Source organism: Scyliorhinus canicula, unplaced genomic scaffold (assembly GCF_902713615.1).
Source record: "Scyliorhinus canicula unplaced genomic scaffold, sScyCan1.1, whole genome shotgun sequence".
NCBI lineage: Eukaryota > Metazoa > Chordata > Chondrichthyes > Carcharhiniformes > Scyliorhinidae > Scyliorhinus > Scyliorhinus canicula.
Window position 1 is genome coordinate 7727 of NW_024055986.1, and position 9946 is coordinate 17672.

The following is a 9946-nucleotide window of genomic DNA, read 5'->3' on the forward strand; positions in this document are numbered from 1 at the left end:
TTAGCAATCCTCAGACACAGCGAACAACAATGAAGAGAGAGTTGATGTCATTTGGGGTTTTGGTGGAGCAATGTTACAGACTTTAGCACCAATTACTAGGGGACCTTGGTTTAAGGTGCGAGGGGCAAAGTTTAGAGGAGATGTGCGAGGAACGTTTTTTACACAGAGGGTAGTGGGTGCCTGGAACTCGCTACCAAAGGAGGTGGTGGAAGCAGGGACGATAGTGACATTTAAGGGGCATCTTGACAAATACATGAATAGGATGGGAATAGAGGGATGTGGACCCAGGAAGTGTAGAAGGTTTTAGGTTAGACGGGCAGCACGGTCAGCGCAGGCTTGGAGGGCCGAAGGGCCTGTTCCTGTGTTGTACTGTTCTTTGTTCTTTGATTGAGGGATAGGATTGGTGCAAAGATGAACTGGGATAGGACAGAATTGAACTTGTGAGGTTTCTCACAGCTGAGGGGTCTCCCTGTTCACAAATAGCCATCCTTTATCGGTCCCCGGGATCACTCATAAAGAATGGCTACTCCGGTGAGAAATTAGGGAAATCACACGTGGAACCAGTGTGAGGTAAACCTAGGGTTGGGTCAAGTGGATTAGGGGAAAGAATAGCTGAGTCAGTTGGAAAAACAAAACTAACATTCCAAACATGTCCCTAACTTGTTTTCTCAGTGTTTGTCCGCCTTTGTGAACAATGACAAATGATTGAATTGGTTGAAGTAAAACATGAAGCTGAAGATGTGTTTGTTTTTCTTCTTGGTTCCAGGATGTGCCGGGATTTGGGATAATCTTACCTGCTGGATGCCGGCCAGGATTGGCGAAACCGTCAGCGTGCCCTGTCCAGTGATTTTCCTTCACTTCACCAATAAACCAGGTCTTTATTCTGTTTATATTGTTTGATGACAGAAGTGAAGTTTACGGAGACTAGAAGCTCTTGGTTTCGGGAAAGGGGAGACGCTCTCTGAGGGCTATGTGGCAGGTCTTTGTAAACGCGTTCATGGATGATTGTTACAAACGGTGACCCAAAATACCCCTTCATGAAGATGTTTAAGATGCAAACAAGCAGCAACTAACCTCCACACCCTCCCTATCACAAAAACAGTCTCGAGTGAGCTGTTTGGGACAAGTCCGTTTTCATAACAGTGGTGGTTCTGTATAAACATGTGACGTGCAAACGTTCAAATACAGATGCTGCAACTAGACCCTTTCAACTGAGCCAGAGTTAGTCTGTAAATATGATCCCTGCATTAGAATAATAGTACTCCTCAAAGAACAGAGAATGCTTTTGTTAAAATATTACAATATCCCAAGAGCCTCATTGGTTCATAAATTTGCAGCTCACTGACCCAGAAACCCCAATTAGGAAAGTTAAGTGACAATTATGGACTGCTTAGCAATAGTGTGCACAGAATTGTCCATCATTGTGGAACACCACTCGTCGTGTATTCCAACAACAACGTTATTCTCGCTCAGCAACATGGCTGAGGCATCCCCTTCACTGACACGCAGCCAATCTCGCCTCAAACTGTCGGGGAAGCAGAAGCGGGAATTAAGATCATGCCTGAGGAGACAACATGCAAAATTGATTTTGGAACAGTCAGAATATGACTAAGGAGCAAAGAAAGTGACAGAAACTATAAACTAAAGTAATATAAGATGGTAGCGTGTGGGGTGGCACGGTGACACAGCTGTTAGCACTGCTGCCTCACAGCACCAGGGTCTCCGGTTCAATTCTTGCCTTGAGTGATTGGCTGTGTGGAGTTTGCACTTTCTCCCCGTGTGTGCGTGGGTTTCCTCCGGGTGCTCCCGTTTCCTCCCACAGTCCAAAGATGTGCGGGTTAGGTGGATTGGCCATGCTAAATTGTCCTTTAGTGTTCAGGGATGTTTAGGTTATGAGATTACGGGGATAGGTCGAGGTGGACACTCGTAAATGGACAGAGTACTCATTTGAAGGATCGGTGCAGATTCTATGGGACGAATGGCCATCTTCTGCACTGTAGGGTTTCTATGATTTATATGATGAATGAAGCCTTGAGACAACTAAAACTAAAAATGCAAGTAATGATGTGAATATGCACTAAACGCAGGGAACTAGAGTTTTTATTGGGTGAAGAGGAACAGAATTGTGTCTCCTGACAGCACACGGTTCAGAAATGACCCCTAAACCTCCCCACCCGGGTCTCCGGCCTGGGTGCTTGGCATTCACTAACCTCGCATTACCAGTCAACTGAAACCTGTTTACGGTCCACACCATTCAAAAGAGGCCAGAAGCTGCAAATGGTTTGGGTCTTGTCATGTCGGGTTCCAGCTTCATGGCCATTTCATGTGCTGGACGAGAATCACCCTCAAAGCCGCTGTTATTTCTTCCCCCATATCCCTCAGGATCTTTGGAAATATCTCAACATTTTGCCCTTCTTAAGTTAACCTACTCATTTTGCTTATCTCAGTTCACGATTTATCTCCTTTACTATACTATTAAAAAAAAGTGATTATAAATCCGCTTTGCACCTTATGGAGTTGTTGCACCTCTGCCAGGGCGCTCGGACAGGAGATCCACTATGTTTACTCAGACACCTCCGTCTAAATGCTGGGGGAGGGGCAGGGGATTGCTGCTTTTGCAGTCGAATATGGGGCTTACTCACAGGGTTTGTGGACCATTTCCGAACACTGCTGCAGGATATAAATCTTGATTAGAATAATTGGAATTTTTACACGTGGAAGTCATCAAAAACAGAACAACATTATCAGGATGGCTCAGAATTCAAAGCTTGACTTAAAAATGCTAACATTTGCCACTTGCCAACTTTTTGTATAATCTTCTGTTATGGGCCAGGGTTTAGAGAACTCCGAAGTGTATCATTGAATTCACCTGACCCACAACTTTCACTAGATTGTGGTATGGGGAGCACACGGCCCACTCTACAGGTGTGGAACAGGAGAAATGGAAAAGTATTTTTTAAAGCAAAGCAATGTTTATTCTATGAACTCAAGTTAACCTTTTAAAACATACAGTGAACATCTTAGCAACCATTAATTCAAATACAACCTCCAAAGAATACACTAAGTAATGCTTATGCTGTCCTTTTAACATCCAGAAGTCTTACAAAAAAACATAACCTTTAACAGAAGCATATCAGGTTAAAGTCACTACTGAAAACATTTATAATTCTAAATTCACCAAATAATCAAGAGATAGTCTTTTCATTGCAGAGAGAACAGCAGTACAGCTGCTTTGTCTGACTTCAGCTCCAACACTGAAAACGAAACTAAAACACACCCTGCAGTAAACAGCCTAAAACAAAAGTAAAAAGCTGACAGACAGCCCAGCTCCACCCACTCTCTGGCATCACTGCAGTAATAAACACCCATTTCTTAAAGGTACTCTCACATGACACTACAAACAATTTTAAAGAAAATGCAGATCAGAATAATATATGAAATGGCAAAGTGAGAGGGTAACTAAAAGTCAGACCACCTTTTTTTTAAATGGTAATCTATTTTATAATAATCTTTATTGTCACAAGTAGGCTTACATTAATACTGCAATGAAGTTACTGCCAAAAGCCCCTCGTCGCCACATTCCGGCGCCTGTTCGTATACATGAAGGGAGAATTCAGAATGTCCAATTCACCTAACAAACTCGTCTTTCAGGACTTGTGGGAGGAAACCAGAGCACCCGAAGGAAACCTACGCAGACACGGGGAGAACATGCAGACTCCACACAGACAGTGACCCAAGCCAGGAATCGAACCTGGGACCCTGGCGTTGTGAACAACAGTGTTTACCACTGTGCTACCGGGCCGCCGACATAGGGCACCTTACATGAGAGGGAAAATGGGACCACCAAGCACTTTGACACTCTGTCAGCTTATCAGACATACAGCAGCCTAATGAGGTCATTGAGAGTGGACCTGTTGTAATACATGTTGGAACAAGCCATGGTAATTCAAACGTTGGCTATTCATTCATCTGAGCAAATCATTTCCTGCAGTTCTGGGTTCCGGCACCAATGATTTACCCCTAGCTCCAAAATTCCATTAATAAAATCACATACTGAGAGGTACTGTCCTACAGCCACTTCGAATTTACCATCCATTTCAATATCTTTTGTTCTGTGTAAATCCAATCCTTCATATAAAATACAAAACATTCAATTGTTTTTGAGAGATACACTTGCCGGAGCGATCATTCATGTTCTACATTGTGAATAGAAGTTGGACTTAAGTCCATTGGGAAAACTTTTGGACATTGCTTGTCCATTACTCTGGTCAAACCCAGACAAATGAACCATTATTGGAATAGTTATTTTCAAGTGAGTGTATGTTTGCAATTGGGATTGTCTTTTCGTACTGGGATCATTTCACACCGGTCTGCTTATAAAGTTTTATTGCTGAAATGTGTTGTTTTAAGCTATAATGTCACTGGAATTGAATCAGAGTGATGGGATGAAATCTCTTCCCCCAATGATTCTGTTGTATTTGGTCTTTTATACCTTATGAAGGAATCCACCAAACATTTGACTTGTCTAAACCAAATCTTTTATTGAGTCTCGTGTGGCAAGATAGCAATCCCACAGTGGGCAGCACGGTAGCATAATGGTTAGCACAGTTGCTTCACAGCTCCGGGGTCCCAGATTCGATTCCCGGCTGAGTCTCTGTATGTGCGGAGTCTGCACGTTCTCCCCTTGTCTGCTTGGGTTCCTCCCACAGTCAAAGATGTGTGGGTGAGGTGGATTGGCCATGCTAAATTGCCCTTCGTGTCCAAAAAGTTTTAAGTGGGGGTTACTGCGTTACGGGGATAGGGTAGATACGTGGGCTTCAGTCAGGGCCGGTGCAGACTCGATGGGCCATATGGCCTCCTTCTGCACTGTAAATTCTATGATTCTATGATACAGAGCACGTTATCATGGAGCCTGCTAACTGTTCCTCTGGAACCTGCGTCTCACACTGACCATTCACTTGTATGTCTTATTACCCTCTCAATCTTCTTCTGATGGCCGAATGTGTCCCTCCTTATACGGGAGTCACAGGTCACCTCACCTTGGTCTAGAGACCGCATGGTGCGACTGTACTGCCACCTGCTGGTTGGAGGTCGCACACCATCGTCTATGATATAGCTCAAAGGCATATCACCCCAGATTCTATCTGAAATCAGCTGGGACATATTAAACTAAAATCCCGTAACACAGAAACAATCATGGTTCAACAATAATTGGCAATCTAATCCAGGGCTGTTTCAATAGAGGGAATCAGAAATGTGACATTTATTCAGAAGGGGTTTTTCCTTGGGCAAGTTCTTTGTGGAAAAGATACAGATATTTGCAAACTCTCTCATTAGAGAGGGAGTAACTATGCGTAATTTAATTCCAATGGCGTCACATACAAATAGCTCGATGCAATTTACATACAACAAATGTTAGAAAATGCAGGACGAGAACTGACTCATGTATCTAATTAATTGAAACTTGAGAACATTTGTAGCTGGGGCCAAAGGGTAAAGGCTGGGGGTGAGGTTCCCAGTGTAGAACTTCACTCATGCAAACATGCTTTCGAGTTCATGAGAGTTTTCAAATACTTTTTCAACAGACCTTGCCTGATCATGAATTTCTTTAAGTGTTTAAGCAATTTCAAGGAAATTCTGAAGATAATGAATTCAGCTATCTTTAATCTACTGATTTTTTAAAAGTTGAAATAGGCAGCCAACATGATCTGGGTAAATCAATTAATCTTCCTCCTCTAGGGAATGTCAGCAAGAACTGCACAGCTGAAGGCTGGACACACACATTTCCAGAATACCATCATGCCTGTGGATTTAATAACAGTGAAAACATTGTAAATGTAAGTCAATAAAAAATGAATGTTTTTTTGCCACCATGGTTGGACACCTCACATTTTTACTGAATGATGTCAGACCCAGTAATGTGTATTGAGAGAGGAGTAGTTAATGATCGGGTGGTAAACAATCCTGCAGGCAAGAGTGATCATAACATGACAGAGGGCGCTATTCAGTGGACATAAGATAAACTCCATTTGTGGGCACGTTTGGCAGGTTGTTTCTTGAAGTTGCAGTGCTGAGAATCACCCCACTATTCAACAATACTTTACCCTCTTTTTTAGCCTGAGAGAATTTCTCCCCAACGAGGCCACACTTTAGTCGCTTTCCTGCTGGCGAGCTAATATTGCCAGCAAAAATGGCTCCTCGCAGAGCGGGGTACCATTTTGAACAGCAGACCTGGGGCAGAATTCTCCGACTCCCCGCAGGGTCGGAGAATCGCCCAGGACCGCCGTAAATCCCGCCCCCGGCGTGGCCAGAATTCTCCGCCACCCAGGAATTGGCGGCTGCGGGAATCACGCCCTGCCGGTCGGCGTGCCCTCCGCACCGATCGGCGAGCCCCCTGCGGTAATTCTCCGGCCCGCAATGGGCCGAAGTCCCGCCGCTGAGAGGCCTCTCCCGCCGCCGTGGTTTCAAGCACCTCTGGTGGCGGCGGGATCGGCGGCGCGAGCGGGCCCCCGGGGTCCTGGGGGGGGCGCGGGCCGATCGGACCCCAGGGGTGCCCCCACGGTGGCCAGGCCCGCGATCGGGGCCCACTGATTGTCGTGCGGCCCAGTGCCATGTGGGCACTCTTTTTCTTCCGCCGGCGCCACGACCTCCACCATGGCGGAAGAGAACCCCCCTACCACGCATGCGCTGGTGGTGACATCACACCGGCGCATGCGCGAACCGGCGAAGGCCTTTCGGCCAGCCCCGACGCCGGCCGGCGGACGTCAAAGGCCGTTGGCTCCAGTTTTTGCACCAGTCGGCGTGGCACCAACCACTCCGGCGCGGGCCTAGCCCCCAAAAGTGCGGAGAATTCCGCACCTTTGGGGAGGCGGGACGCCGGAGTGGTTGGCGCCACTCTGCTATGCCGGGACCCCCCGCCCCGCCGGGTAGGGGAGAATCCCGGCCCTGATCTTCCCTCCCCATTCAAGCCCACCCTGTTTTATTTACTCCCAACTTCACTTGCCCAACCTTATCAGTGCTCCTGGCACCACCCCTCAACCACCTCCAATGGGCAAGGCTCCCCCTTTGGGCCTGGCCCCTGGCAGTGCCAACCTGGCACCTGGGCACCCTGGCACTGCCAACCTGGCAGTGCCCCAGAATCCTGGCAGTGCCAAGGTGCTCTGGTGCCAGGGACCTTTCCCTGTTTGCAACCACCCAGGGAGTCTCCAATAGTCTGCGAGAACATATGAGGTGCCATTACACCTGGTCCACATTTGAGGAAATCAGTGCTAAACGACACCCCAGTGAGGTCTCGCAAGTGCGGCCATTGACTCTCAGGTGCCAGGTGAAAGCGGCATTCCAGTATTTAAATGAGCCTGGTGGTTCATTTAAATATACAGATCTGGATCTTGGCCAGTAAGGGCGAGATCCAGATCGCGGCAGGCAGAGTGAGTCAGGTGACTTGCGATTGGCTCGGGCGGGTCACGATTTAGAGCCCTCCCGGGATTCACCCTGCGCGCCCAGATCCATGCCTGCCGCAACACGATCGCTGAATCACGCCCTGAATTTCACATTCAGTTTTGAGGGTGAGAAAGGTCAATCTCAAACTAGTGTCTTAAACTTAAATAAAGGTAATTTCAAAGGTAAGAAGACAGAGTTGGCTACGGCGAGCTGGGGAAACAGGTTTAAAGCTAAGCAGTGGCAGACCTTTAAGAAGATGTTTCACAGCTCTCAACAGAGATGTGAGAATGATTAACACCACAAGAAAGGCATACTATCAGTGGCTAGCGAAGGAAGGTAGGAATGGTGTCATATTGTAAAGAAGATGTACAATGCTCTAAAGGTTAGTGGTGGGCCAGAGGATTGGGGAAATTTACAGACCATTGAATATATTCAGGGCTGAGTTGGTGAGATTTTTGATATATAGGGGATCAAGGGTTATGGGGACAGGCAGGAAAGTTGAGGTGGCAACCAGATCGGCCATGACCTTATTGAATGACAGAGCAGGCTCGAATGGTTTAGCACAGTGGGCTAAACAGCTGGCTTGTAATGCAGACCACAGCCAGCAGTGCAGGTTCAATTCCCGCACCAGCCTCCCTGAACAGGTGCCGGAATGTGGCGACTAGGGCTTTTCACAGTGACTTCATTGAAGCCTACTTGTGACAATAAGTGATTATTATTATTATTATTATGAATGGCCAAATGAACAACATTGAGTTGCGATTCGGAAAGAATTGAATTTACAACCCTTGTTCATAATTTACAAATCTTTTGGTGGCCCCGCCACAACTCTCCCAACCTCCATCACGTGGCCACCTAGACGAGCCCATCCCCTAAATCAAGGTGGGAGCCATTTGGTGCGGGCATTCTCCGCTGAGAGCAGATGTGAGGCCAAATGTCCAAAGCTCCTCTGGCCAAAGTTCCTTGATCCCAAAGGCTGACAAGTCATGTATAGTACAGTAAGGGTGTTGCGCTGTCAGAGTTGCCTTCTGTCAGATAAGACATGATTAAATGAATCCAGGGTCGATTTTGCAGAAGATCCGGACTTGATCCCTGGTGCGCTGACTAATATTTATCCTCAAAGAACGTCACTGATATTTTTGGCAGCATGCTGTACATAATTTAGATGCTGCATTTCCCACAATGCCACAATGCAACAGTGATGTGGAGATGCTGGCGTTGGACTGGGGTGAGCTCAGTAAGAAGTCTTACAATACTAGGTTAAAGTCCAACAGGTTTGTTTCAAACATTAGCTTTCGGAGCACTGCTCTTTCCTCAGGTGAATCCTATTTTACCTGAGGAAGGAGCAGTGCTCCAAAAGCTAGTGTTTGAAACAAACCTGTTGGACTTTAACCTGGTGTTGTAAGACTTTGTACAACGCAACAGTGGCTACACTTTAAGAGCACTTAATTCACTATAAAGCACATGATTTGGTGAAGGTGCTATCTAAATACAAGTTTCTTCTTTTGTGTTCTCACAAATTGCACCCGCGATCTGCACTGTGTGAATGTGGTACCCACCGAATCGGAACGATTTGCGGAACAGTTTCCAGTGTAAGCAATTCCAGGCAGTGTCCACTTACAGCTGAAACAGCAGCAAAAAGGTTGAAGAAGTGAATGAACAATCAAAGTGAAGACCACACCAATGGCTTTTCACTTGGAAGAATGTACTTGGTTCTGAGTCACCTCAGTTTAAAGCTTTTCTCTGTGCAAATAAGTCTTCTGGTCTTTACATGCTCTATCTATTCCTGAGAAAATTGCGTCTACACTGATTACTATTTACTGTATCCATTGCACGTTTCTGAGGAGGCACATTTAACTGTCGAAAAGCAAAGTGCACGACACAGTTCGGTGATTGTCATGTTTTGCGATCCTTTTTGATGTTCCCAATGTAGTTAGTTATTTCACTTGAAACCTTTCCTTGTGACACTTCTAAAATTATATCTCAGTTAAGACATAACTCACACATATGCAAAAAGAATGGTATCTGAAAGCTATGAAATAGAAGAAAGGCAACTGTGCCATTTAGAATACATATTTTGGGACAGCCTTTTTTTTTCTATAAATTTAATTTGCCAATTATTTTTTTCTTTTCCAATTAAGGGGCAATTTGGCGTGGCCAATCCACCTAACCAGCGCATCTTTGGGTTGTGGGTGTGAAACTCATGCAGACATGGGGAGAATGTGCAAACTCCACACGGACAGTTACCCAGGGCAAGGATTTCAACCCTTAAACCTTGCAGATGTGGGGGGTGTCGTCAAAGATGTCTTGGTGGGTTGCTAAACTACATCCTTTAGACAGTATAGATTTAACTACAGAACATCAGTGATGGAGGAGGTGAACCTTTGGATTCAGCCTGTAGGGGCAGAATTTAATGTCCTCTCCAATGTGTGTTTGGAGATGGGGCAGGGTTCAATCTGACACTGCCACCATCCTGCCTCTGCCTTTCTACCCTCATGTCAATTGA

At 45.9% G+C, this 9946-nt stretch overlaps 1 long non-coding RNA gene across 1 annotated transcript; it reads left to right on the top strand.

Annotated features, from left to right (window-relative positions):
* Nucleotides 1–761: 761 nt before the first annotated feature.
* On the top strand, nt 762–5869 carry LOC119961406. Its single transcript, XR_005459656.1, has 2 exons — nt 762–874; nt 5740–5869. It is a non-coding gene; the product is annotated as an uncharacterized LOC119961406 (long non-coding RNA).
* The last annotated feature ends 4077 nt before the right edge of the window (nt 5870–9946 follow it).